The sequence below is a fragment of the Corvus moneduloides genome, chromosome 16, assembly GCF_009650955.1.
Source record: "Corvus moneduloides isolate bCorMon1 chromosome 16, bCorMon1.pri, whole genome shotgun sequence".
Classification (NCBI taxonomy): domain Eukaryota; kingdom Metazoa; phylum Chordata; class Aves; order Passeriformes; family Corvidae; genus Corvus; species Corvus moneduloides.
Window position 1 is genome coordinate 515,256 of NC_045491.1, and position 27,826 is coordinate 543,081.

General features: G+C 41.7%; 1 long non-coding RNA gene across 1 annotated transcript in view; it reads left to right on the top strand.

The window, feature by feature from the left end:
- Positions 1-5,116: 5,116 nt before the first annotated feature.
- The window catches only part of LOC116452129, a 146,564-nt gene continuing 123,854 nt past the window's right edge, over positions 5,117-27,826 (top strand). The window contains exon 1 of the long non-coding RNA XR_004243410.1: positions 5,117-5,568. This is a non-coding gene — a long non-coding RNA (uncharacterized LOC116452129). The remainder of the gene's footprint in view (positions 5,569-27,826) is intronic.

Below are 27,826 nucleotides of genomic sequence, written 5' to 3' on the forward strand. Positions count from 1 at the left end.
TTCCTAACAAAAACTGCAGCTTGAAGTTTCTCACTTGGCAGGGAAGTTGTGCTCTCTGAGAAAACAGGGAAAACTGAAGCATGACAGAATTTTTTAAAGCAGAACTGAATGCCAAGAAATCAGTATCTTCAATTGTTTATAGAAACCAATAATCAGATCCACAGGCCCAAGCAGAAAAATGAGTGTGGTCTCTGCAATGCCCAGAGCCAGGAGCATGAAGCAGGACAGGGGGACAGGTCTGTGTCCATGGGCACTGCCCAGAGGGTTTGTAGAGACGCTGTTCAGGGGCTGTACCTGGCACCTCTGCAGTGCTCCCAGCCCTTCCCCACAGCCCTGGGGAGATGGCTCTGCCCTGCTGGTGAGCAGAGCTCTGGAGGACAGAGAGGTTCTCCTTTGGACAGCAGCACTCAGTGCAGAAATGGTGCATTCGGGTCAGGCCTGCCTGCTGTTCTCTCCTGGGTGGAATGCTTAGGTATCACTCACTCTGCACATCTAAGGTTTGAGTTTATGCTCTTAAGACTTCAGTACTGGTTGGACTGGCCCTGTCCAAATTACTGAAAATGTCAGTTAAAGCTGCTTGTTGCATCTTTCATTAATTTATGTTAATGTAGAGAATAAATGCAGGATGGGACTAACATAATATGTTGACTTACTAGAAGTCTTTCAAGACTCAGTGTTTATTCTTCTTTTTTGCAGGCACAATAGTGGAAAAATGATTAATTCATTTGCCTGATGAGCTAAATATGGGCAAATGGCTGAATTCTGTGGGAAAAGAGAGTAAGGCCCTCTGGATAAAGATAGCATTGCATGTTACTTATTTTTTCTGTCAAAAGTAACAATGAATATTACATATATTTGATTAATCAATGATGCACAAAACTATTGTTTAAGATTGAAATGGATCATTAATACTGAGTTTTACAATTTCTTTATAGATGGTACAGCTTAATTTCTAAATTTCTCTATTAGATGGCTGTCACACTCCAAGAACAAGTGTTTTTGATTAGCATGAGCAACAGTGTTAAAGATACAGCAATTAAAAAAACCCCAAATGGGATTTAAAAGCAAGAAAACAAATACTTAAAATAGAGAGCTCCGTGCTTCCCTTCCTACTGAGGGTAGGATTTCAGGAGGAAATATCTCAAATCTATGTTGCTTCTTTCTGTGCTGATGAGGTGACTGAGGCTCCCCACCTCCTACCAGGTTACTTTTTACTCAGCAGAATATGAGCCTTGCCAGCTTCTTGAACCCACCAGGGAAAGAAAGAGATGAGATTTAAGTCAGTCGAGGCTGACAGCAAACAGGCCATCCTCTGACACGGCACTTGTGCTGTGGTGTTACCCTTATGTGTTTTCCTTTGTATCAGCAAATGTCCATACTGGGAAAATAAATAGGCAAAGCTGTGGGCCTTCAGCATTGCCCATCTGAGACAGGAATTTGATTCCTGCTGCTGTTCTTCTTCATGTGAATTTTGTTCCTCAGATACTGGAAGTGCAATTGTAGAATTAGCAATTCTAATAAATGACGGGTACCCCTCTGAGCCCTGTGCTGAGGAAATGTGGACTAAGCAGTGATGCTTTTGAAGGTGAGATGGCTTTAGAAATCCTGCCAGCATCTAAGTAACTAACTGACTTGTCCAGGAAAGCTAAGGTGGAATGTGGAATTGAACCCTGAGATGAAAATTTTCCTGCTATTCAGTATTCCTTGCTTTGTACAGCATCTGTACTTCTATTTTTGTCCACTCTGAAAGTAATTTAAATTGGACTTCTTGCAAAGGTAAATGCAGTAGAATGAGCGATGTAGAAAAGGCCTGAAAGGCAGCAAATTTCCTGAGCTGAGCACAACAGCATTGGCCCACATCACACCCAGTGGTGGGTTCACCTTATGTGTGGTAAATCATGTTTTCCTTGCAGATAGATTAGTGGCTTTAGAAAATCTCTGAAAGTCCAATAGATCTATTTCTGGTGCATTATTGACTGAAGCCAGAATTCTTACCTTTTTTTTTTTTTTAAACTTTTAAAAGAACATCAGTGAGTTTAATCTCTGTCATTCAGTCATTTATTTAAACCTGGAATGGGCCCATATGTCTTTGTACAAATGAAGAACAGCTCAAGGCTGATTAGTATTCTCTGAGCCTTCATGGATTATTATTAGCAACTTTTCCCCCTTGAATGTTTACAAAGCTTTTGTGAGCTTTTTACATCAGTCAGCTTGTACTTTCAATTTTCTATTATACCTTTTGTAATTGCTTTCTGTCTATATTTGATATGTTGTTGCTTTACTCCAGTAACTTCCATTATCACTTTTAGTTTTGCTGTTGCTGGGATCAACCTGATTGCATTATTTACTCTGTTTGCTTAAAATATCACTTCTTCCTTGTTCTCCCCCCTCCTCTCATGCCATATTTCTGGGAATATTTGAGCTTAGCAACATGATGCTGTCTGAAGTCTTATTTGTTAGCTTCATAGCCCAAGACCATGATTGTGTGAAGCCAAATGATATGTTATCATAAAGCACTAAACACCCACCAGACCATTATTGAATTTATCATAGCTACGAGCTCAATACACAGTGAAAGATAAACTTGTTTTTTACTGCCTGTGGAAGTCAGCAGGTTGATTCCTCCTTTAATTCTCATTTTTGTCAATACCAGAATAATTAAATCCCCATCACTAAGACCAGTTTCTACACAGCTCTCTCATCACAGCAAATCCAGTTACTTTTTTTGAGCATAGGGTTGTGGTAAAACAATTCCCACTCCAAGCCTTCCTGCGTGTTCATGTGCTCCATTCCCTACCAGAGGCTCTGGATGTACCTTCGAGGAGACAGCGTGGTGCTTCTGGCCTCTTGGAAAAGGGAACTGACAGGAACCATACATAGCCACTGAAATCCTTAGTTTTGCATCTTCTCCTAAAGCCAGGAGCACGAGCTTTATTGACAGAAGATAGATCAGAGAGATTTGGTCTCTGAGACGACATGACCATACAGCTCCTGAGCATCTGACACTCTGCTTCCTTTCTCCTCTCATGACCCCGTTTCAGGTGTATTGTATCAGTTTCGTTCTCTATACTGCAAGAGATGAAGAGCAACAGATGTGCTTCTCCATTTTCTTCAGGGTCTTGCAAACCTTGCCTGGGGATATTTGTTAGTTTCTGGTTCCTTCTAATTTCCTTCTGCTTGAAAGAATGAGACATAAGAGGCCATCTGCATATTTATACCTCTCAGATGAGGATTATTTCACTTGCAAGGAGCTTAATACAGTTCTGAAGAATCAGCTTTGTTTATCATTTTAGGGAATGGGACAACATTTCTGCTTAAAAATTAATTACTAGAACATAACACACTTGTGAGACTTGGTCTGGATTGAGAAAAATCTCACATTCTCAAGAGAGCTATTGGTCCTTTTGTCATTTGTAAAACTGACGTTAAAATTATAGCATTAGTGATTAAAGACTGAAAGAAAGAGGTCTCAGAATAACCAATGGATTCTCTGGCATATGTTAATATATTCTGTTTGGAAAGGTTACTTCCATTTATATTCCAGATGAAAATACTTGGTGACTTTATAGCATGTAATCACATTTTTACTCCAGAAGCCGAGTACTCTGGTTATCACTGGGAATAATAATCTAAAAAAACCCGGTGATGAATTAAAATAATAAAGAAGTGTTGATTTCAATAAAAACACATTTTAAAAGATTAGAAATACAGAAACATGCTGATAATTTTTTTCTTACAAATAATTTTGATTATATCTTCTGTAGTAAATTTCATACTATAATGTTAAAAAAAGGAACAAGAACTTTCAATTTATTAAAATGACTTCTGTAAATTGCTGGTTTTAAATTATTTTAATTGATTTTTATGGTTATTTCATTTCATTTTGTAACAGAAAAAAAATCTAAAAGAAACAAGAAAGACATGGATCTGTTGAAACAAGTCCAGAGGAGGCCACTGGGCTGATCCCAGGGCTGGAGCACCTCCCCTGTGAGGCCAGGCTGACAGAGCTGGGGGGGTTCAGCCTGGAGAAGAAAAGGCTCTGGGCTGACCTTGCAGCATCTTCCAGTGCCCAAAGGGGCTGCAAGAATCCTGCAGCTTTTGGCAAGGTGACAAGTGGGAATGAGTTTAAACTGACAGAGGGTTGGTTTAGATTAAATATTAGGAAAAAAAATTTTCCCTGTGAGTGAGGTGAGGCCCTGGCACAGGTTGCTCAGAGAAGCTGTGGCTGCCCCACCCCTGGAATTTTTCAGATCCCAGTAGTGGTTTGAAGCTTAGAAATTTTTTTTATTCTTCTTCCAGGCTAGGACATAAATGAGACCTTTCTCAGTTTTTCCCTGAAATCTTTTCCACTCCTTTACACTCAGTCCCACCTTTGTCACTTGAAGCACTTATTTGGAGAGTAGGACATCATTCAGATTCCAGTCACTCCTCCCTGCTAGACTATGTGAAGGGGATCTCAGCATCTCAAGAAGGTGTTTTAAACATAAGGGTAGGAGACACAGTGATCTGGGCTGTGAATCAGCTGCTGCAGCATTTAACTCAGCACAGAAAAACCTGAATAAATAAACTGGGGATGGGAGCTTCAAAGCACCCTGTTAAAAAGCTACCAGCACTGAAGGGAAGTAGTTTTAGGGAGCTGAGGCACACTGGAGTCAGCTGGCTGTGAGCATTCCCTCAGCTGACAACAATAATATCTTCTGCAGGTGACAATAATCCCAGGCAGTATTTGCAGCTGGGGGTAGGACCAGCAAACTCCAAATCTCTGAACGGCCCAAGCAGTTGGAGCCACAAGGATGTCTTAACCAGGGAAAGAAGTAAGTAGCCAGACAGATTTATTGCAGCTCAGAACATGGAAGTAAGTAGCAGACAGGCTGCTCCTGAGTGCGTGGGTGCTTGCAGCTTCTGGGAAAATGTGACAGGGTGAGTGCAGTGCAGGTGAGGCAGCAGGGAGATGTGGCTGCCAGTGTCAGCATTGCAAGGACAATACACCTTCCCTGCTTCAGAAGAGTTGCCCTGATTATCTCAGAGAACCGTCCCCTGTACCCTCCTCTTCCTCACTTTTAAAATAACCTGTCTTCTGTGGCTTTACAGTTTAAACCGATGCTGGCAGCAGGTTTGAGCAGCCCTGGGGGTGGCTCAGGGCAGGAGGCTCCCAGGCTCGGCTCATTAGTGAGATGAATTGCTGGGGGCTGGGATAAAAGGCCCAGCCCAGAGGGGTGAAGGCCAGGATTAGGTTCAGCTGCAGGGGAAAGGCTGCTGCGAGGCATGGCTGGGGTCTGCTGCACTGGAGGGACGCAGCTATGACTAAAGTCCCTGCAGAAAGAGGTGCTGAGAAGCTCCCCTGTTACGGCAGGAGGCTATGCTTACATCCCTAGGAACATAAAGCTATAGACCAAGAAAAAAAACCCAAACCCTTACAGCCAAGCAGTAAATCTTGTGAGACGAGATGTTTTCCATCTGCGTCTCCTGAAGAAAGGCTTTACCTTGGAAGGCTGGAATGCAAACTGAGATTGCAGAGGAGGAGGCAGTGAGGAGACAAACCTACAAACCTTTCTCCTGCACAGCAAGGTAAGCTCTCCCACGAGGAACTTCCTCGTTTTTGGGGCTAGCATTGTGCCTCAGCGCTCCTGTGTGTGGGAGCAGGCGCAGCTGCCAGCAGGGGCAGGGTTGGCTTCCAGCTGCTGCAGCTGCTGTGATGGTGTTCACTGGTACTGGGTTCTTTCTTCTGTGGATAGGACAGGCTTGCAGTCTTGCATGTCTTACTTGCCCTGTTCCAGGAGTCTGCTGTGTCTGTTTGGAGATTCCTTGGAAAGCGAGGAAGAGCCTGTAGCAAACTCCTGGGCTGTGTAAGACTAGGAAAGCTTGCTCATGGTTAACGTGTTCTGAGGTCTCCTCTGCTCAGCTCTGAGCTCACTGCTCAGTTTGGGCTCTTCAGGTGCTATTCTGCACTGTGCTGCGGTTGCTGTAAACGAGTGCTGCTCTGAGCACTGCTTCTTTTGGCTGGGCATCTAATTATTACTAAACTGAAAATATACTTGCAAGGGAAGTGCTTGAGCTTGTAGACTGCTTTGGAGTTAACTTTGAAAAATCACTTTTCTCCCCTGGTATTTTTTGTTTTAATATTCTTGTTCCTCTCCAAGTCTTTCTGTTCCTGGGAGGACTGAGGAATAGATTGTTTTCATTATCATTATTTCAGAATGGGGGGCAGGAGTGGATAATGATCCTATTTCACACTTCCATGAGTTGCCATGTGGTGATGACATATGCCCTCCAGCAGGAAGTACTAACAAGTGGCTCTCAATTTGCATTGAGCCACAGTGCCATTCCCAAAACCCTGTGTGTTTTCTGCAGCATGTATAGGTACTCCCTAGGTCTTTGTAAATATTGCTATTCAAAATTGCTATGCAATAACTTCAGGATTTTTAGTGACATCTCTTAGATGTTCTGCCTTCTACCTCCTCCTTCTTCTTTTAAAACAGCAGAAGAGCTGTTTTAATAGGCACACCAATAATCTGTGCCCCAAGACAGAAAACAAAACTAGGTCTATTTGATAATATAGAGGACTTCTGGTAGGATATAATTATGGATGGATCCCGGGCGGCACACAAGCATTAAAACATAACTTCTACATGAAAGTTAATATTTCATCTTGACCTGCTGTGATCTAAAGAAAGATCATCTCCTATGTGTCACATGTGATCTAGAGCAACTCTTCTCTCTGTTGTTGCTTTGGATAATCCTTAGTGTGCATGTTCCCTCTCAGGACTGCAGTCTTAGAAGGTGTGGCTGTGAGCCAAGCAGCGTATTTGGGGTTGGATGCTCTCAAGTAAAGCCTTGCTGATACAATGGGAACTGAAGTATCAAACCCCATCTGATCTTTCCTGAAGCAGGAGGAAGAGCTGTGGGATATTGGAGTGTGACTGTGCTGGAGCACAGATTGGCGCTGTGCAGGCTTTTGATGACTCAGTGTTGATGTGTGCAGAGCAGAAAGATGAAGAGCAGTAGATCAGTGTAATGAGCTACAGTGAAGAGCCAAAGAATGGATTAATTTGGAGGCAAAGCAAAAAACTGTATCACTGAATTCCTGTTTGAAGTACCCATTGCAGCAGTAATGTAATATCTCTGCAGATATGTGAGGTACAAACATGTGACTTCCTGGCGTGTCGCACATGAAACAGACTCAGTGTGCGTCCTGGGAACGGACCAAAGATTTTTCTCTTTTCTTTGTAGTAAGGAGAAAAGAGAAGACCATAAATAAATCAAACCTGAGAAGAGTAATTCCTGCTCCTCAGGTGGCTCATCAGATCTGAATATGAGGAACATTAAATGACAGCAATTTCAGTACAAAGTCAATTATCTGTGTGTAGCAAATTACAATTAGACACATCCTTTAGTCTGGAAATTCATCCTAATGGAGATGCAATTCTCTTTCTGTTGAAGAATAGAATTCCTTGAGTATAACCTCAGTGTGCATCAGCTCAGGAGGGGCATTGACTTGACAGGCATGGGGAGCCACTGGCTCTCCCCTCCCTGATTCTGCTGGAGAACTTTTAAAGGAGTGAGATACCAAGATCCCATAACTCTGGATGTTCTGGACTGAAAGCTCTGGACCTTTAGAGGATGATAAATGTGGCTTTTAATTTTTTTCAGAGCTGGTAGAATTTCTCCTACTCATGCACTTTTCAAGAGAGGCAAATAGTGCAACCAGAAGTAATGCAGAGTTACTGGAATGCATCCTTTTCATAAAGGAAACAAACAGGAAAAGAGTTCAGAGCTGCCACTTGGTGGTGTTTTCCTCCTCTTCTAGGAGTGGAGGAAGGAGTTGGCTTGAAAAAAGGGAGGCAGGTTCATTAGGAGTTTAGGATAGGGACACAGATTTTTGGAAAGATCTTTGCTTTTATTTTTGCTCTCCCATATAACCTGAATTGGCACCTTGACTTCTGTCTGCTGTTTTCCCTTCCTATGCTTTACCCTCCCTGAGTTTTGTCTCGCTATGTTGGATAATGTTCCTTTTTTTTTTTTTAAACTGCTCTGAGGCACTTGAATATTGCAGTCTTTCATCAGAAGCATAAACAAAAATGTATTCAGTTTATTAAAAGTAAATTATTAATTGTATGGAAAATTGATGAGAAACCTGGAAATTTGAATGTCTAGTCTACTCCCCCACCCATCACGATCTTCGTACTCAGCTGGAAATAATGTTTGAAGCATTTGAGGGCAGGGTGGAACTCCCACCTGTTGTGTGGATCAGGTTTTTCTAAGACACGTTCTCCTCTGGCTCAGAGTGTGAGAAAACCCATTTAGAGGTCCCTGCTTTTGAGCAAAGAGTTGATTCCTAAAAGTGGCTGTAGGTCACTTTTACTTTCAGCTGGCTGGTGAGGCATCTCCTGCTGTGGTGCAGGATCTGATCTCAAAGCACACTGCTCCTGGTGTGGGTGTGCTTTCCACGCCAGTGCCTGGGCAGCAGTGCCTCTGCATGGCTGAGCAGCCCTTCTTTGTGAAAACTGCAGAGAGAGAAAAAAAAAAAAAAAAAAAATCTGTCTTGTAGGAGTGGAGTTAATGTGTAAAATTACTGTGTTAGTTCCCTGATGGATTTGCTTCTGCAAAATAAATAACTGGAAACTAACACCGAATTTCTTTAATGGGGACATGGGAAGAAGATAAATCTTGAAGTGGGATCTTAATGACTGTAATAATTAATGGTTTAGTCTAAAGCACTTAGAGGGTGCCTTGTGAATGTCCCAGTGTCACACACTGGGTGGGGACACCAGCACAGAGCCCGTGCCAGAGGAGGCTGGCAGCAGGGTGGGGTCTGGGACCCACAGAGCAGAACGATGGCCTGGTTTGGTTTCAAGTGAGGTTTGTAGGAGAGATGATATCTCTTACTACACCAGCAGGTGAAGCAGCAAGCTCCAGGGTATGTGAGCTTTCCCCTCTCATGAAAGCACAGAATTGCAGAATATTCTGAGTTGGAGGGGACTGACAGGGAACACAGAATCCAACTCTTAGCCCTGCACAGGACATCCCCAAGCATATTCTGCTCAGGTTTATACCCTCCCTGCAGTGTGGAGCTGCTGCTCTCCACAAGATGCCTGGGATGTGCCTGCTGTTGTCCCTGGGCAGATGTGGCTGCCAGCCCTCTGTGCAGTGTACATACCTGTTAAAGCATTTGCTGACCCTTCAGGCTTTGCAAATAGGGCTATTATGTGATATTTTCCTTAACCTATTCCTAAAATGATGCTTTTATTGCTAAGAATATTTAAATTGGTTGGGGATTCCTGTTTTATCCTGGCATTTATTCTGCAGCATCCAGTGTGTCCTGCCAGACTGCAGACATTTACCTGATATATTGCTTTGCCTGGGGAGTATTGGTGTTCGTGAGTAAACCACATCCTTGCAAGTGTTTCTATCTCATGGAGTTTTGCTTAAGATGGGTTGTCCTGCTTGCTGCAAGTTTGTGGCGTTTTTCCTTCCATTCCTTTCCTTGTGGGCTGTATGAGTGCAGTCTAGTCCCAGCCAAGGTTTCTGTGCTTGCTCATCAAACCTATTCATCATTGAGCAAAACCCTGTAACAAAATGTTTGATATTCCTCCCTGCTGCAGGGAGAAAGTTCCTTCAGTGAGCTGAATCTGGGAAACTGGTACTTGGCTGAAAAAGCCCTTGAGAGAATCACCGAGGCCCTTCAGCAAAGACAGGTTTGGAGGCTGCCAATTTGCATTGTGCCCCTGGGAGCAGCAGTACCTGAAAGGTTTCCTGTGCTGTTGGTTCAAAGGGATGCTTGAACAAGGTCATGTCTCCTCTGTGGTGGAGCCATCTTAGGAAAAAGTGCTACTCTAAAATCAAAGGGCTTTATCTATGTAAATCTATTTTACTATTGCACATTAAGGAAGCAGTTAACCTTAAGTCGTCCTTCTGCTTGGAGAGAACTACTGTTAAGCTTTTTTGACCTGTGGGCTTTTAGAAGTTTTAAGCACATATTAACAAAATGTGTTCTCAAGAGGAATGCCAGTAACCTGCCAGTCATTCCTGGCTGACAGGGACCTGTCACTAAGTGACACTTCCTCTTGTGGGGGGGAGGAAGCAGATATGAACAAAGCCTTTCTCCTCTCTGAAGCAATCCTGCCAGTTGGCAGTGGCTGTTCCAGCAATGGGAGCTTTGGCAGGCAGCAGGCTGAGCTGTGGTTATTGAAAAATAGGCTGAAGTAGCAGCAGCTGACAGCTTGAAGAATCTCTGACAGTGTGATGATAACCTGTCTAGTACTGTCATCATTTGAGCTCAGCAGGACCAGGAAAAATCCTGATGATCTAGAGAGGATATGGAAAAGCTGTGATTTTTTTTTCTACTTTACCAAGGAATGGTTGTTTTCTTACAGCATGAAAGATTGTTTCAGCATTTGCAGAAATAAAGCTGGAGCACATTGACTGGCCTCTAAGGCCAACCTGACCTGAGTTTTACACTTAAATTTTTAGTGGGAAAATAACAGTGAGTTGGAGCATCAAGTTTCTTTCAGAAATCTTACTGCTACAGCAAACACCTTATTGCTTTAAGGGGGAGGAGTGGGTGTTGCCCCTCTCCCGTTTATTGTGTGACTTTGGCCGTTTGTTTCAGCTTGGTAAAGTGAGTAGGTGACCTGCAGAGTAACTGGGAAAAGAACAGATGAAATGCTAAATGTCAGTGGATGATTTCCATGTACAGAAGCAGGCAGTGTTCCCAAGTGATGGGGAGATCTGGACCTCTAAAGATACAGGGTCAGCCGGGACTTTTCCACTTTTCCCACCCGACAGGTCAGATAATCCTGCAGCCACCATAAGCCCACTGCAGGGTGCCTAATTGCTATTTAAATGAGCATCTGAAGTGCACAGTGTTTTAGTCTGGGCTGAAGGCCTTTTCTCCTGTCTCTGGTAGTGTTTGGTTGGCATTTTAGAGAGTAGCATTATTGACTGTCCAAGTGAATTATTCCACACAGCCAGACTGAAGCTAAATAGGCACCAGTTGTCCCTTCTGGAAAGGATTTGTGCTGAAATGGGGACTGCTGTGGTGATCATTGAGAGATGAGGATGCCAGACAAACTCATTTCAGCGTTTAGTGTGAAGAGAAGGCATAAATTTGTATTTAGATCTTGAAAAATGAATTAAGCCTGTCTTTTTCTGAGGAGTGGAAAAGGTGCACCAGAGAGATTTATATGTTCAAACACAGCACTGATATGTTTCTGGGGCTAATCCCAAGACAGGATATTGTCCTAAAAAAAAAGGATGTGTATGGTGGAGCTCTTGTACCTGGAGAAGCTTGACAATCTGCACTAAGTATGGGTTGGAATCAAAACTGTTGGAGTGAAAGACATTCTCTTGGGAATCATGGGCACCTCTTACGTTCTGGAACAAAGCTTTGTATTTCAGCTCAGTTCAGTGCTTTGCTCAGACAACCATTCTTTCTCATTAGCAGGTACCTAAAATTGCTCTGGAAGCTGTCTTGTACAACTGTAACGGAGTATGCTGAGTATTTATAAAGTGCCAAATATCAATTAACATGAAAGATACCAGCAACTGGCTGAACCCTCTGCAAGTAATTTTATTAATGTTTAATCCTTATTAATCACATGTTATAATTATTTGGGTACATGTTTTCCTAGCACATTTAGCACTCTCAGGCACCTTCATTTCATTTGCAGTAGAGATAACCTAAACCTCAGGAATAAAGCTGAGCTTCAGTTTTCCAGCCTCTAGCTAAGCCTGCAACCACTCCACTTAGAAGGAGCTGCTGTAGAGGGATGGCAGCATAGAAACAATCACCTGGGAACTTTGAGTGCAGGGGTGGCTTTGGAGCTGGGGAGGGAGGCCGGTGTTTTTCTAATAAAACTGAGTCCTGTTTGAAGGTGTGTGCCTGACTCCTTGGAGCCCTTGAAAATCCCATCAGAGAAATCTGCCTCAGATTGTTTTTAGCCACATTTGATGTCCCGGCAACACACTTGATTAAAATTTGCATGATGGAATGAAAGGATTCTTAGAACCTGATGAAAACTGTGATTGTCTCTAGGGCTGCAGCTATGGCACAGCGAACACCTGAGCTACAAGTTTGAGATGCTGTGGCATACAAGCCAGTTTGCCATTGAATTATGACTTCAAATGGCCAGTTCCTCCTCTAGTCCCCCTCTTCCCCCCAGTTCTTAGATGGAGAGATGGAAGGCTTCACTGAGTGCCTTATCAGCATCCTGGCATTCTCTGAATGGTGGTGATGACCTTCCAGTGATAAGAGTTGCAAAGCAAAAAACAAAGGGGCAAAGAAGGTAATTTACACTTGAAAGGACAACATGTACAAATCATATCACAGATAAAGAAATGCTTGGGTTTATGATGATGCTCTTTGTTGTATGTGATGCTATCACAAGATGCTATAGCTACTTTATCTGGCATCTAATATACCAACTAGACATGACAATTAAAAAAATCTGAATCAAAAGAGCTAGTGGGAATTAGTTTTGCTGTGGGCTTTGTTCTTTTCCTGAATGAAAATAGCAGTAAAGGCTAAACCAGAGCAGTGAGCACTCTGTAGCCTATTGCAATTCCTATTGGAACTGGTGGTTCCTTGTTTTTTTGGTTTTTTTTTTGTCCTTGGTTGTTGATGCAGGAGCAACAAATTCCAAAGTTATTATTGCAAGTGTGCAGCACTATAAATGCCAGTGTATCGTTGCAATAAGTGTTAAGAGTTACACACTTGTAGAATAATGTTTTGGTTCTAGAATAATGGCTTGTTAGTCTAAGGAATGAATAGGAGTGGAGAAAAGAAATGAACAATGAATTTGGTTCCTGAAGCAAGGTTTCATTAACTGGGGAAAAAACCTAACCCTGCATAGCTGCAAAGTTTGTCAGTGCAAGCAAATAATTACTTTGCTTTCTACCAAATATATTTTGATTTTCAATAATTACAGGAAACACAGAAGTGTTTCTTCTAGGAATTGTTTTTTTCCCCCATTACTGTATTAGTTGAAAATATGTACTAATGGCTAAATATAATGAATATTACTTTTGACTACCTTAATTTTCTTTAAATGGAGCTTGCTGAAGGCACTGCTAATTCATCCCAATTACTGTATCACACAGCTCCTGTAAAATTCATAATTAGACCTGATGCTTTTTTGAGTGCAGAGCAAGGAGCTTGCTTTGCTAACAAGGTGTGATTTCCCCAGTCACTTTTTTAGTGACAAATGTTTATTACCACAAATATTGCAGACCATGCAGCAGCAAAGTTAAAGGATTTGACTTCTGTAATGCTGGGTGCTTCCAGCAAAACACTGTTGGGAGGAACTCCTTGGCTGATACACAAAGTGTTGGCATATCAGTGAGGAATATTAAGGGCCTCGAGCAGTGGAGAGTAATCCAAATGAAATTAACCCAACAACCTAAACTTGGTGTAACAGCGGGGATACTGCAACACGTGTATCAGACAACGAGGCCCGTGGAAAAGAAATGTATATGGACTGATTCTTGGTAGATGTTTGAGATGTTTATTTCTCCAGCCACATGGGCGGGCTCTGCCCAGGAACTGCGGCAGTCACGGACCCGAGGGTCCCTGCCCGGGCAGGGGAACACAAAAAACCAACGGGGAACGAGGCTGAGCAGGGGCAGGGGAGCTCCGTGCCTCCCCCCAGGGCCCCACAGCAGGGAGAGGGCCCCAACGACTTGGAATAATATCTCTAGCCGCAAGAGGCTCATTTTGCTTAATTCAGAAATATTAAGCAGTTTGTATAACCGTACTTGGAACACGTTACAAAGAATGCGTATGGAAATGAGAACACCACCCTTGCTAATCTACTGAATTATAGAGTTAAAGGTGGACATCAATACCTAATATCTGCTTTTTTATTTATTAAAAACAGCACCTTTTTGCTGTCTTCAGCTGGAAATGATATTGACCACAGAATGGAGTAAAGCACCCAAGTTTGTCAGTAACAGCAAAAGATGTGATATAGTGGGATATAATACTGAGGGCTATAGCACAGCCTTTCCTTGCTGTGCAGCCATAAATCCAGTGTCTGCTGCTGCCTATGGGATGGTGTAAAAGGGAACTAAATAAAATGTGTGCAGCGTCTCTGGATGTGGCATTATGTGAGGAGAAAAGAGAGCTTTGCTGATGGCTCATAATTCTGCTTAGTTACCCTTCATGGGAAGGATGTTTCACCTGGGTAGTTTTCTGGAGCTAGTAGGCTAATTTTGCCAAAAAAAGTTGGTAAGTGTGTGGTGGTGACAAAGTTGTTTCTGTGCACAAGTTTGATACAGAAAGGAGGTTCTTCCAATTAAATAAATAGTCCAGCTTGGCTCAGTCTTCAGATCTACCAATTTTTTCTTTATTCTAAAAGCTAGAAAAATAACTTGACACTTATAAGCATTAATATCCCTCTTTTCTCATCGTTAGTGCATTTAGATGTCAAACTCTTAGCATATAAATAGTCCCTTATGGATTACATTGTAATTTCTATGGGGGCCTTTAAAAGGTATGGATTACCTATTCCCCATTCCCAGTTAAATCTGTTAAGAGAATTAAAAGAAGTTGTTAGTAACTATTCAGCATGTAAAGCCAGGGAGAGATAAGATCTTCCTAAGTAATCGATCACTGTAGTGTCAGCCTCAACACATGGGAGGGGCATGATTTCTTTTTAGGGTACTCATTGGTAGAGTTGAGAATAAAAAAACCTCCTGGCTGCTCAAAAGGCACATGATGTTTACTGGACAGTATAGACTGGGTCAGTCTTACCCCATTCTGGCCAGCCAGTCACCATTGTGGGTGGCAGATGTAGTGGTTCTATATCCTGAAATTCCTGATTGCACTGGATTTGTGTGAAATTGGAGTGAAGGAAAAGAACAATTTGGATATTTCATTGGGAAAAAAGTATTTAAGATTCTTAGATCATGTTGGGTTTTTTTTGGGTTTTTGGTTTTTTTTTTTTTTTTTTTTTGGTCTGCCCATTTAGTTTTTCCTCTCTTTGGCAGTACAGAGCACTGTGGCAGTGAGAGACAGACCTGAACTGAAACCTGGCTGCTCCCCCAAATCCTGGGTTCCTGTCACAGCAGCCTCAGCTCTCCCATTTTGGGAGTGGGGATTCGATATTGAGCCTGTGTCCCTGAGAGCAGGGCTGGAGCTCCAAAAACAGCTGGGTTCTAGAGATTCACATGGAAGTTTGCCTTAGTACTGGAGGATACAGGAACGCCGGGCTGCCTTGGAATGGCAGCAGTGCTTTCAGCAGGGGTGGGGTCCGGTGTTCTCCCAGCGCCGCGCTGGTGCCAGGGTGAGCTGTGCTGCTGCTGCGTTGGGCAGCGTCTCAGGTGCAGGGCAGTGTCACCCCCCCAACAATTCTGACTGGGGAAGAAGAGTCCCAAACCACTGCATGAACATGGACTATTAACAGTTTTAACTGGAAACATACCAAGTCATTAGATTGCTTCCTAAATAGCACATACTTACTGACTGCCAGCAATGCTCTGATCCTTCATAAATCATAAACCAGCCGATTTAAAATGCTTTTATTGTGTTAATCTGTCTCAAACAGGGGTTGCCCTGGCAGGAGTTTATACAGTGGCTTAAAATGGGAGCTGTGAATGCAGAAGAAGAGGACTGCTAAGAAAAGTAATTAACATTACTGAAAACAATTTGTTCCTGTGAGGTGGGAGTGCTGATTGAACACATGAGCTCCACTTAGGTTTTGTTGTGTGATAGATTTTTCTTTTTTTTTTTTTTTAATAACACTGCAGGCAAATTGTGATGGAAAACAGAGAATCACTGGAATAGAGAGTTTTTGGAGTGTTTTATTTATAGTAACTCAGGAAGGATGCAGAAGGACTCTATGTGAAATAGGTGTTCTGCAGTACACTTGTAAAGTTATGGAAGATAAAACCTCCAGACTGAGGTTGAAATCAAATAATATGTTTGATGTTAGTCCTTTTGAAAATGTCACATTTAAAATTTAGAATAACAGATTAGCTTTCACATCTGAACTTCATTATTAAATTTGCTACTTCTTTTCCCCATCTAACAATAGAATTTTCTTTACACTAAATAAAGAAATTTTAAAGAAAAATGTATTTCTAAGCCTTAGGTCTCTTTAGGAGCCCTGGAAAGTATGAATGTACTTTGTCCTCAAAATGTATCCACAGAGGCAGTAAATTGTATGTGAGATGCTTGTGTTCCTACCTGAACTCCTGCAGCTGTGAAGCAGCAGCAGACACCTGTGAACGTGCAGTGGAGTTGGATCTGCTGAGACCTAAAGGAGGGAAGGTGCTCAATCCACTGCTTTATTAATACAAATTTTGGTCAAATGACTGAACATTTTTCCTGGGGCCAGGTTTCTTTGCTTGAGAAGACTTTTGATTTCAAATGTCTCTATTTTCAGACGGGTAAAGTAAAAGCTGGGGTTTTTTGTTCTGTTAGTGAACCAAAATAATCAATTTGCTTGTACAGCTTTGCTGTAGTGTGCCATTTTTTGAGCACTTGCATTCTTGACTGGAAATACATTTTAATTCTATTTTAACATTCTTCCATCTTTCAAGCTTTTTCCTCACTGCTTTTTATGTATGATATTTGAATTATATGGGCAAGGTAAGGATGCTGCTCATTGAAAAGTGTGACAGGCTGCCATTAACCTGTCCAGAATTGTGTCTGATGGAGCAGATACTGTTTAGGTGAATTAAATATTTAGTCTCTAAAAGCTTTTCAACACTAAACCAAAGCCCTTCACTTTTTCTAACAATGTTGTAGCATGAGATCAAAATCCTTGTCCTTTTTCAGTAAACCATGGTCAACAGGAGGGCACCAGTACAGTATTACACAAGGGTTTCTGCCTTTTGGAGGGAGGAAACAAGATGTTCTTGTTCCCTGAGCTCTGGTTTCAGGGCAGTTTCCTCTCCCTTGCTGCCTCTCTGGGCAGGAGCTGCTTCTGAACCAGTTCTGAGCACAGAACCAGATGTTCCAGCACTGCTCTGGTGTCTGAGGACAGACTGCAAGGAGGAGGCTGTTCTTCTGGGCAGCCACGGAGCCTGCTCTGGGGGGACCCAGGTGAGCCTTTTGCACTGTCCCCTGGCAGAGGGGGCTCTCTGATTCTCACTTCAGGTCTGTCTGTACCTCAGGTAATTTATCCTCTAAGGCAGTGCTCATGGATTTTGGGGTGTATGAAGGAGAATGCCAAGGAAAGGCCGGGTCCATTTGGAGATGGAAAGTGGAGCTGGGATGATTTGCAGCAAATGTTGCTGCTAATGGATGCTTGCTGCTTTTGTGGATTTTTTTCTTCTTGAGCTGCACTATATGGCACTGGAGGTGAAAGGGATTGCTGGGGTCCCTGCCAGCTTCTGGTTCTAAACCCAGCAGTTGCTGCAGACAGAACCAGGGCTGGCTGTGGAAGAGCTGGATGCTCTTCGTGCTTTTGGACCAAGGAAACCCAACTGCTGAACTGTACTGGGCAGGCAGGGAGCTGTCAGCTGGTCCTGGGTGCAGTCTGGACACAGCTTGATGACCAGCCAGAGACCCAGCTGGAAGTGGGCACCCTCTGAGGGCAGGACATGGCCCCACAAAATGGGCAGAATGGTGTGAAAAGGAGATCTAAAAGGCTTTCTAAGGTGTTGGTTCAGGGGTCACCTGTGATCTTTATTGTGTTTGTATTGAACAATTCTTAGCAGAGCCTGGCTGGTGATTACAAGCTTGTCACTGCATCCTTTGAGCCTTTTGAAAGATACTTGTTTTCAGGTCTGACGTAGTGTTATTGCTGTTCCTTTTGGAAACCTACACCTCTTCTGGAGTTAAGGTTTTTCACCTGCCAAAGCCCACTGGCAGAAGGGCAGGGCTCTGAAGTCACCATGTTTCTCTTGAAGATCTGGGACCATTGGGTTTGTGATAAATCCATTTTCTTAATTGTTTGTATTCACCAAATCAAAGGTCCTTTTCCTGCTCTTAGATTCCATCAACGGATGGGACTCCTGAAAACCCCTGATGGGTGGCTGAGGTTTTGTCCAGGGTGGAGTTTTCAGCATGGAAATTGAATGGGGCTGTAGACATAACAGCCCAAGTGTGTGAAACTCCCACTAGGATGTGGGAGATGTGGTGCTAGCATGCACAGAGAGGATGGTGGGGAGTGAATCATTGGAAACAAACTGCTGTGTCTTACTCAGGGGCTGAGAATGAGCGACTGAAACAAAGACTGCAAAGCTAAAGTGGAGCTGTCATAACTTCTTTGCTGTCTTCTGCACATCACCAAGGGTGGATTTCACTTGTTGCAGATGGTTGGGGAGGAGAGAAATAAGACTGGGCTCTTGTTTTGAATCAAAACTCCAGGAAGCCAGTTGTTTGGAGAATTAATTTGGTCTGGTGAATGTCATATTAGCACATTCAGAGCACAAAATGCCCTTTCTGAAAATTTCTATTGATTTTTATGACAAATGAAATATTGCAGAGTATTAACACAAATGTTACTCCTCTTCAGCAGAGCTATTACAAAATTCTGTATAGTTCTAGTGAGACAGCTGCTGCAAAGGGACTGCTTGAGTCTTCTAAATGGGGAGGGGCCTGATGGTAAATCTCATATATGAGAGTTTCAGAATGAAGATATTTCTGTTGGAGCAGTCTAAGCCCAGGGGAATCATACTGAATGCACACCAAATAATTCTTCTCCTTTTCCAGGATTTTTGTGACCGAGGCACAGCCGACATTCAGTGATTTCAGTGTATGTAATTCAAGTGTCAAGTTTTGTGGCATTTGTGTCCTTAGTGTGGATTAAGAGTTCTGCCCTGCATAATTTCATACTAATCATGAAACTCTTCTGGGAACAGATCATCACAGGTTAATCCTGAGAGGATCAGGTTTTATGACCTATACTACTCCATGATGCACCCTGTGCACGTACCCTGGCTCTGCACACACCATTCTGCTTGGCCTGCTCTCCCTCTTCCTCACACCATGCCTTTTTCTGTGCAGTCCCTGAGGATAAGAGGCGTGATTAAAGTTATTGGTGTTGCTGTATCAGCAAGTGAAGCCGTCTGGCTGAAACTTGTCACTGTTGCAGGGAAATGTAATCCAGCAGAACCCAGCTGTTCTCATTACCCTTCCTTTAAAAGAAACTCAGCTTCTCTGATCTCCTGCATTTCAGCCTCACAGTGCCTGGATCTGGCAGTGGCTCCAGAGACATGGCAGATGTCAGAGGCTCAGAGGTTGGAGCAGGAGGAAGAGAATTGGGAGGGAATATGTAAGACCCATCTGAATGATGGGTTTTGAAGTGTGAGACAGCTGAAGAGTTCTAGAAAGATCTGGGTTAGAAGGTGATGCTCAGAGAGCATCTTGTTCCAAACCTGTGCCGTGGGCAGGGACACTTAGGGTTTTGTGAAGGTTTGACTAAAATGGAAATACTGTGCATCTAAATCCCAACCACCGATGCAGACTTTACAGTGTCAGACTCTGGTGACTGTACATTGTTGGATTAATCTGTGCCTACAATAAATTTATGAAAATATATGAAATGTCTGCATCTATCTTGCTGCCACCTCATGGCTCTCTGGAGACTGACGTATAAATGCCCAGAGAAGATGGCAAGATCAGATGGAGCATATTGCTGTGATCTGCTGGGATGGTTTCCCAGGAAAACTTGATTGTTTTACATAATCCTGTCAAAATGCCTCCTAAGGTAAAGTAGGAACGTAGTTAAAGTGATTTTTCTATGTCAGTCTCTCCCTGTTTAAGCTATCCTTGCCTTTTTATGTAGCTTTTGAGCTAACATCTACCCCATCTGTTTTTTGACTCTGAGATGTTGTTTACACTTACACAACTGCATTTTAATTTTGATGTCAGATCTTACTGGTGAGTGCTTGTGTGTATAAAATAGCTCCAGCCCTTCAAGATGTGAAATACAAGATATGAGAGATACTGTCAGGATAAATGCACCTGCAGTGAAGTTTCCCAGCCTCCAGACTGTGATAAATGGTGCCTCCTTCTCAATTTGACGAATACAAGAAATCTTGAGGTTATATTAAATTGTGCTTTTTTTTTTTTTAATTACACTTCAAGGGTTGTGTTTGTCTCTTGCCATGAGACGTTTAGAATAAATAATGCTTAGCCCTCTAGTGCTGCCTCATGACTCTCCTGGATGGAGATTAAAGAACCTGAAATCTGAATACTCCCCTTGTGCCACCCCCTGCTGCCCCTCCCTGGGTGTAAAATCCCAGACTGGCTCTGGGTACAGTCTGGATTGAGACAGGCAAGAAATGTCAGGTGCTCAGGATTCCTGTGGCACCTTGCAGCTGGCTTAGAGGAGCAGGATGTGCAATGTAGCCAGGAGACAGCTGTGCTGTCTGTGCAGTGTCACCTCATAAGGTATTCAGCCATCAAATGACATAATTCAGTGGCACCTAAATGCATTGAGAAATTACCTTGTTTTCCTCTTTTGTGTTGTTGTTGTTTGTTTGGTTTTTTGTGTTTTTTTTTTTTTTGGTGGAAAACCAGTTGAATGCTGTTTTTTTTTTTTTTTTTCTCTAAATGAAAAAACATGTGAGATCTTTGTGTGATGTTTGGGTTGCCCAATAAATGTACTCTACCCATAGCAGTTAATATGCTTTGCTTCTCTACCTGCAGCCACGTAGGACAGAGGGGGTTGTACAGGGAGCTCCTTGAGAGCAGCATAAACTGTTTAATAAATTTCATTTGTCTGCAGAATTTGTGATTTGTGGTTGTGCTGTTAGGAAAGTTCGAGAAGTAGGATTCTGTGTTTGACTGACTTTGACAGATATGGTTGTGTGCTGTAAGGGAGGTACAAACTCTAATTGCAGGAAATATGGATGTGTAAATATGGGGGAATTCATGTTGGGAAACATTCTTGGATGACCAGGAAAATTCCCTATACTATTTAAATTTCAGTTTTGAAGTTGTATTTTTTTTGCTTTTGGTTGAAGCGTTTTAGACCAAACAAGGTGGCAGTTGATTTGGAGAACAACATTGTGAATTATGTTTTTGGTGACAAAATGCAATTTCCTTGCAAGAGTGAGACACTTAAAAATGAATGAAGGCTGCTAAAAGTATGAGCTTTGCACTCCCCCTTTGTTCATAAATAACCCAGAATAGTACTGTGATTTGTATTGGCAAGACATCAATTCAACAGACCAACATTTTGGAATCTCAGTGTTTAGAGACGGATGGTATAGATCATATTCAAACAGCTTTCTGGCTTTTTCTTTTAAGATTAAATTTTGGTCACTTTAAATATACTATTTTAAATCTCTGGCTTAAATATTAGAAGTAAGTAAAAATGTTGTGTTTGCTTTTAAAATTCTTTGTGTAATGTCCAACAATGATGATCTGCAGATTCACCCCAATGTAAGCTTTATGAAGAATCCTCTGCATTACAGCAAAGTTGGTCAGTAGCTAACCTGGAAGATTTCTATGCTGCTCTTTTATACCAGGAACAAGGCATTAGAAATGTAGTCTGGTCTAGCTGTTCTTAGAAAGTAATACCTTTAAGCAGGGGGGTATATTGTCATTGTTTGCAATATTATGCCCATGCAGGTAAACAAGCCAGACCCTTTATTTAAAAGAAGTCAAAAAATAACCCCATAACACCACACACCCGAAGACCCCACTGAAATCATAGCAAAGTTTAAAGAAAAGGTATGAGCAGAAAAGCCCCTAATTGTATGGATGAGATTAACTGGTAATTAAAAAGCCAACCAATTTGAGTTAAGAGGTGGATTAATTAGATAAAACACCAGGAAATCTAATTTGCTCAGCCATTTATTTTATATTATTTATTTTTATTCCAAGAAGATTTTACTGTGGCTTCTATGAAGCTCAGAGGAGCCCAGTCAGATTTAGCTATACTCCTCTGTAATGAACCACATCTCTTAAATTTTATGTGTGTTATAATTTATTTTATCTATAAATAAAAGCACACTTAAGATTTAAGGATTTGATTGGCAGTTTTGGTGTGTCAATGCTGAAACTGCAGAAGGCAGCAGAGTTTCAGGTCTCATCCCTGCAGTACAGCTGGTGACCCAAAGCAGTGCATTTTCACAGTTCCCTCCCATTTGTAAAAAATGTATTTCTCTGTTCGTGGCATTTGAACTGTCCTTCTACCCCTGGGTATTTAGTTCTTTACAGAATGTGGACAGGCAGCAAGTGCATCTGCCCTGTCTAGTTAAATGTGCTTTGAAAGCTAATTGTTGTCGTAAGCACTCGTCATAACAGACACCTTAGAAAATTCAACTATCCAAAATTAAAATTGCATGGACTGAAACAGGGTACCAGAGAAGACTCTGCTGATAACCAGATTTGTGTGGGATTGGATGAAGCTGTGCACTAGCGAGGAGCTTTGTAACGTGGGTGCACAGGCAGAGTTTTATTGAGTGTCCCTGTGTGACTGGAGATGATTTTAATGCCCTGTGTAAAGAGTCTGATCTGGCACTAATTCAGCTGTGTCTTATTTTATGACAGTACATGAAGACTGAGAACTTCCCAGCCTGTTGCATGGCTGCAGGATTTGTCCAGGCTGCTGCTTAAGAAAGGTTTGGTCACTTGTTCCCATCTGTCCCACAGTAGGACACAAGCCCGAGGTCACAGCCCACCCACAGCTCCTGCCAGCCTGGGAGTCCACACTGCCATTTCATCTTTTACCTGTGCACTGAAATGTAAAAGCAGGGATTCAAGCAGCTCTATGTGCAATTAGGACTGGGGGATTTTTTTTCTGGAGAAGAAATTTGCTGAATTTTTTGAGGAGACAGATCTCTTAAACTTGGGTTGCATCTTTTTCAGAGATAATCCAGTATTCCAAAAGTGGCAGAAAATTTTCAGGAATGTTGGTTGTTAAACCTTTGAAATGGGTATTTGCAATTAGGCTGTTCTTAAACTTCTGGTCCTCAAAAATCCTTCAGAGGTTGATCTAAAAAGGGAATTTACATTTGTATTCCTTTAAAAAGCCTTAACATTCTACTTTTCGCATGAGTCAAATGAATTTCTAATATATATTTTGGTTCTGTAACCAACCCAGTATATACATTATTCATGCAGATCTGCATCTCCACATAATAAGGAACATCCTGAGTAACATCAGAGGTTTTTATGCTGGTGTAGGGAAGTGACTCATGCAGCAAGAAAGGCTCCTCATGTTTCAGCCTGTGGAGAATGATACCCTGGAAAGGGCTTGCGTGACCAAAGAAGAAACTGTTTAAGTGAACTTTGTTGAAAAAGGAAATTTCTGTTCTTCCAGAAAATCTGCTTCTGTAGGTCAACTCTCAGGTTCTTTTTAATTGAAACTACAGATAAATTCTGAATATGCTTAGGTACAGCAGTTAGATTCAAGCTGATAAATGTAAATTAAAGGTTAAAAAAACTGTTAAAAATATTTAAGGGGGAATGTGGAAGGGAAAATACAAGCAAAATGGGAGAGTCCTTGAGTGGGGGGTGGTAAAACCCATGATTTTTGTTTCTAGGAAAGGAACGGTTGTAAGCAGAGTTTTTGAAATGTGTGTAACTTTTAATAAGGATGCATAAAACCTAAAGGCTCTTGGGAAATATCAGTTCTATAAGTAGAAGAAGGCAAGCCTAGAGCTTTCTCCTGAGATTATAAGTTTGGATATAATTGCACTAATTTAACTTCTGTAAACTGTTTGCAGAGACTTGATTTAGAAATCTGCAGTGTTTTGATTCTGGAGCATATGGATTAGGAATGGGCAAACTGACAAATCTCACAGGTAGATGCCAACAGGACATCATTGGCTTGGTCCAGAGTTCTGTGGGATGTGTTGCAGGACCTGACAATTGATGTTTATTCAGTGATCACAAAGTAACATAAAAGTTTAATATTGTTTGGGTGTGACAGGTGAGTTGTGCTAAACAAAGCTTGGTTTGTGTTACATGCAGTGCAGTCTGGGCTGTGAGAGATGCTGAATGAAATGTTTATCCTGGGGAAAAAAAAAATCTATTAGGGACTCTTGGAAGGCGAATATCCTGGACAATCAAAAGAAGTGTGGCACCCCAGAGCAACAGGAACATGTGGCACTCTGGGCACTAAAGAGCAGGAACAAGAGACAAATATCTGTTGCAGTAGTCCTGGAGACTTTTAAAATGGAAGTTGCAAAACTCTAGGGTTTGGAAAAAGATCATAAAAAAATGCTTCAGAGGTTTAAGAATGTGTCTTCAAGTGAAAAACATAAGAATTCAATCCACTTAGTTTATGAAAAAAAGATTGAAAAGCTGCTTGATTAAAAGGCATTCATGGGGATAAAATACTGGGTGTTTAAAAGCTCTGGAAATTAGTGCAGAGAAACAGTGTTTGTAATGGAGTGTGGAAAGGGAGCTGAAACCAGAGTCAAATAAATCCACATTAGATGGAAAGGAAACACATTTGTGTCCATGAGAGAGGCATCATAGGAGAAAAAAACCAGGGCACTACTATATTTTTCACTTCTTTGCTAAAACAGGACCAAATTACTTTTCTGGGAGAGATTCTAATAAAACATGGGTTCTGTTAATGGTAACAAAAAATCAGTTGGCAGCTCTTTTTTTAGTGGAATGAGAGTTAACCCACACCAGATTCAGGTATGCAAGTGATGGCTGTGTGCTTTCCACGTCAGCAGTTCTTGCTGAGTGAATAAAACCATCTTTGCCATCTTTACAATATTCTGGTCTTTATCTGAAGTAGTAAATAGCAATCAGGTGTTCATCTAATAAAAATATTTACCCAGGGTTAGCCAAGTCTATTGATGCAGAGTGTCTACTGTACCCGCTAGTCTGCTCTGTCATACTTGTCCAATTTGGACCCAACTTTTCCTCTTTCAGCAGCTCAGATCCTCTGCAGCATTCAGAGATTAATTTCCATGCTCTCTCAGCCTCTGACCAGGTGTAACCTTGCTCCTCTTGATTGAAATTCTGCCTGGGTTGACCTTAATGCATCTCCCACCCTCTGTGGAATTACTTGCTGTTTCTACATTTGAAGCTCTGTAACTTTGCTGGTCAATATTTCTATTCCTGTCTGCAGACTTCTAATTGCACCTTTGATCCCTCAGCCCTCCCTGCTGGGTGCCTAGGCTCTGTAGCTCAGATCTTCGCTGTTTTGCCCTTTTGCTCTTCCAGCTCATCAGTTTGCTCCAGTGGCCTCTGTGGGTGGCTGTCCTGAGCATCTACAGCAGAGTCCTTTGTTGTGATATCCAAGGCATCTCCCTCCTGCCAGCAATGAAGTGTTTGGGTGAGAAGGTATTTTATAATAATGTTTGGTTTTTTTTCTCCTCCTAATAACCCTCTGATCTACCTGCTGGCATTTGTGTCCTGCTGCTTCCAGTCTGTAAATGCTGTGTGAGTCACTTCTTTTGTGCATCATCAGTATAACAAAGCCTCTTGGCCACACCAACCCTTTCAGGGTACACAAACACATCCCAGCTGCACCTTTGTGCCACAAAGGCCACTGAGATTCCTTTTGACCTTTACCAACAGAGTGCATGTTTTAATCCATCCTCTCCTGTAGACATTTTAGGCACTAAACTTACTGCTGTGTCCAGAACTCCTGATTCTTCAGATTGATTTGACTGCAGCCTTGTCCTACCTGGCTGTGGGTGTGAGTGTGCTGTGGATCCTCAGGTACATGAACTGAGTCAGTCTCCCCAAGCCTCTGTTTGGAAACTGATGTGTTTTACACTGTAGTAATGGATTTGGGGCAAAACCCACATGGAAAGAAGGTTTCCTATGTCAGCAGGTAGACTGGATGATTTTTCTTTTTTGGCCCCTGTCTGTGGTGCTTTGGTAGCACTTTCAACACTGGCAGTGAGCCCGAATCTCAGGAAACATGCTTGAGCACCAGGCGCTTTTTTGTTATGTAGTTGAAATTTAGGTGACTTTCTGATAGCTTGCGATTACTTCAAATAAATTTTTTTCTAGTTTCAGAAAGGACTATAACTGACTTGGAACTCCTGCCAAACTCTGGCAGAGCCTTGCTGGGAGGGAAAGCTCACTTCAATTTACAGCTTGCAAAGCTCTGTGTTTTCTTACCTGGATTTAAAGAGAGATCTTTAGTCTTGCTCCCATATCTAAGAATGCATCTCTGTCTTTGCTGGTTCGCTAACAAATACTGACAATGCTGGAAAATATGTTAAACTAAATGAAGAGCTACCAGTAAGTTTGTACTTAGGCTTAGCTTATTATGGTGATTCTCTGTTTACTAATTGCCAGTGTTTCTACATAACACTTGTGATGGGTATTTCTGTGGCCAGATTGAGAGACAGGATATGCTCAGGACAAAGGAATAATTTGCTTTGAGCAGAGAGAAAGCTCAACAGTTCTATCAAGTCCTACACTAAGAATTTAGAGCATTTTTGTTCATCTATCCTGCTTTTGCTTGAGAGCTGATTTTGGCTTCGTGTGCTTGTAATTGAAATTTGATGTTGTTCATATTATAATATCGTTGGTATGCAAAATGGCACACACTGACTGTTTGATTTGTAAATGGCTGCTTTAAAATGGATGATCTTGAATATTAATGAAGCAGGCTTTCACACAAATTGCCATTTTCTTCTCCTTCTCCTGTCCCTTTTTTGATGTAGGTGCAAAGGGTTTGACAGTATGGAAATTATGAAAATAAGCAAATTCATTTCATCAACTGAACCATTAATTATTCATTAACTAGTTAAAAAGCAACATCTCAGCTCTCTGTGTGTATATATATATAGTGTCATTCACCATCTACTCTATATAATGTTCTCTGTCTTGGTTTCAGTAGGTGTTCATTATTAATTTTTATCATAACTTAGTCAAAAGACTGTGGTTCCCTTCATCAGATGCTTTTGAACTGATAAGACCATATCTGCTCCTCTTCTAACTGCATGGGCATTTTGAGTGATGTATGATGTGCAGTGCAAGGCTTTTATCAAAGCAGGATGCAATGCAGCTTTACAGCTAAATTAAAGTTGCCTTCATACTTAAACTGAACACTCAGTTCCTCTTGTGTATCCTGTTCTGTAGAGCAGATTTGTTTCATTCCACATTGATTTATATTCTCAGAAATCTGTATTCCTGTCCTGAAGAAGAGATTAGAAATTGAATTGCAATGAACTTCTTCAAAAAGGCCAAGTTCTGTCATGTAATGAAGTAAAAGAAAAATACGAAGTATACCTTGTTTAAAAGCAAATTATGAAATAGTTATGAAGGTTATCCCGTCATTACTAATAATGTGGTCTAAAAATGAAAAAATCAGCACAGCAAATGCCTTTCAAGTCCTGGATGGATTTCAGTAGACTGTCCTAGGCAGAACCAGTGTTGCTTTGACTGTAAATCCCGGTGTGAGACCTAATGCTAGGATGTCATTCAGAGAACACTTGTGAGCTGGTTGGCTTTGCTTGGGGCACTAAAAGTATTATGTACTTACAAATGCATATAAGACATGGGAGTGGGTTTTCTGACTCTTGCTGGACTTCCAACATTATTATTTTGACCTCATCTCACAGAATACAAAGTTTCTTACCTGTGAGTTCTGAATGTCATGCAATTAGATGCAATTGAAAATCAATAATGTCTGAATAAGTGATGTTGAAAAATCATTAGCAAACATCCAATCAGTTAGACAATGGAATCATACACTGTGCTAACCATGAGAGGGGAGGCCATTATCAGCAAAAGTTGTGCAGCTTTCAAAGAGAACAGATGCCTAAAGACAAAGTTGATCGTAAAATCAGAAACAACCCAATCTATGTAATTTATTCATTTTACTAAGCTCTTGATCCAATTTGCCATATGCTATGGGATATCAATTCTGAGTATATGCTCTGTTTTCTCTTATGCACTTATCATAACACAAAAATATGAAAAACTTCATCAGGGGAATGT